Genomic DNA, 2,500 nt, shown 5'->3' with positions numbered 1-2,500 from the left:
CCTATGTCGTACCTTAACCTAACCTATGTCGTACCTTAACCTAACCTATGTCGTACCTTAACCTAACCTATGTCGTACCTTAACCTAACCTATGTCGTACCTTAACCTAACCTGTATTGCGCCTTAACCTAACCTGTATTGCGCCTTAACGTAACCTGTATTGCGCCTTAACGTAACCTGTATTGCGCCTTAACGTAACCTGTATTGCGCCTTAACGTAACCTGTATTGCGCCTTAACGTAACCTGTATTGCGCCTTAACGTAACCTGTATTGCGCCTTAACGTAACCTGTATTGCGCCTTAACGTAACCTGTATTGCGCCTTAACGTAACCTGTATTGCGCCTTAACGTAACCTGTATTGCGCCTTAACGTAACCTGTATTGCGCCTTAACGTAACCTGTATTGCGCCTTAACGTAACCTGTATTGCGCCTTAACGTAACCTGTATTGCGCCTTAACGTAACCTGTATTGCGCCTTAACGTAACCTGTATTGCGCCTTAACGTAACCTGTATTGCGCCTTAACGTAACCTGTATTGCGCCTTAACGTAACCTGTATTGCGCCTTAACGTAACCTGCATTGCGCCTTAACGTAACCTGCATTGCGCCTTAACGTAACCTGTATTGCGCCTTAACGTAACCTGTATTGCGCCTTAACGTAACCTGTATTGCGCCTTAACGTAACCTGTATTGCGCCTTAACGTAACCTGTATTGCGCCTTAACGTAACCTGTATTGCGCCTTAACGTAACCGATATTGCGCCTTAACGTAACCTATATTGCGCCGTAACGTAACCTATATTGCGCCGTAACGTAACCCACATTGCCCCTTAACGTAACCCACATTGCCCCTTAACGTAACCCACATTGCCCCTTAACGTAACCCAACACACGTTGGGCCTTAACCCAACACACGTTGGGCCTTAACCCAACACACGTTGGGCCTTAACCCAACACACGTTGGGCCTTAACCCAACACACGTTGGGCCTTAACCCAACACACGTTGGGCCTTAACCCAACACACGTTGGGCCTTAACCCAACACACGTTGGGCCTTAACCCAACACACGTTGGGCCTTAACCCAACACACGTTGGGCCTTAACCCAACACACGTTGGGCCTTAACCCAACACACGTTGGGCCTTAACCCAACACACGTTGGGCCTTAACCTGCTCTGTAATTGTCATACGACGCGTTAAATTAGTGTAGTGTTGCCTAACTGCAACCCCCGCAATATAGTTTGCTACTCGCACTGCCCGGTCCCCAGTGTATCGCTTCATGTTAAACACCTTGCAGCTATACACTGTAATGTGGATGGCAGCAGGACGTACATGCTCAATGCCCTTTGCAGTTGTTCATTGGCATTTGCAGTTGTTCATTGGCATTCGCATGTGCGAAGCACTTAGCCTACGCTGTGGTACGGCCTGTGTCAACTGTCCGCTGATGTTGTACGTCCAAATCACACACTGTACTGCACATTGGTCCTCATGTACTGAATGATACATCGTGGTACATGTGACCGTACAACGACTGCGCCAACAACGGCGAACCATGCGGTCCAAATGTTGTGCACTCAGCTACGTGTCGTCTCCCTATAAGAGCTGGATTGCAGTGTGGTATGCCCTGGATGGCGATCAGCATGAGCCGTCTGTTGATGTAGTGGCGCGTGTTGTCAGACGTAGTCGTCTCTTCTCACACACCGTGATAGCATGGTGCACTGCGTTCCACATCTGCGACATGCGACAGAGGCCGGTTGACAGTCGTTCGCGCAATGGACATCGCATACGTACGGGGGCCACCTTCCACGTGTTCGCGAAGCGTGCACATGTTGTTGCGTGTATGTGGGCAGACATAGTGTGTCGTGACACCTGACACAGGCATGCAACAATCGTTGAATTTGCAAATGGCGATGGACGCCTACGTTTGCTGGTGACGTTATGCAAATGAACAACTGGTAAACCGTTGTGGTGCGGTTGTTCTCGCTAGAGGTGAATCAGTGATGGCGACGATCGGTTGAGCTACCAACCGGTTGTTCCAGCGATACCCACCATGCCCACGAACGTGAATGGCATCTGGGTGTGAAGCGATACGCGGCGGTGGCTGGGTGGGACCGTCCCCGGCCGGTGAGGGGGGGCCTCCCGGCGTGCTGGCCGCGCGGTGCGTGGGCGCACGCGCTACAGCCGGCTGGTGGGGGCGGCCAGTGGCAGGCGCGCCGGCCGACGGAGGCGGCAGGCGGCGCAGCTGCGCGCCGGCGCACCCTGCACGCGGCGCCGTGCGGCCAAAGTAGGTCCTCGCGGGCCCGGTGCGAAGCGCGGTGGACATCTGCAGTGTGCTGGTCCGATTGAGGACTGTGTGCGCTGAGGATGCGCCGCCGCCCGGCGCTCGGCGCCGCGACGCCGTCTGCTGCTCGGTCGCCTCTGCGGTTCTCGCAGGTGGTTTGTATCGCAGCTGTGCGGACGTGTTGGCGCGTGCGCTGTGCTGGGAGAGTTCGCTTCGGCACCC

Source organism: Schistocerca americana, unplaced genomic scaffold, assembly GCF_021461395.2.
Source record: "Schistocerca americana isolate TAMUIC-IGC-003095 unplaced genomic scaffold, iqSchAmer2.1 HiC_scaffold_334, whole genome shotgun sequence".
NCBI classification, from domain to species: Eukaryota; Metazoa; Arthropoda; class Insecta; order Orthoptera; family Acrididae; genus Schistocerca; species Schistocerca americana.
This window is presented reverse-complemented; position numbering follows the sequence as displayed.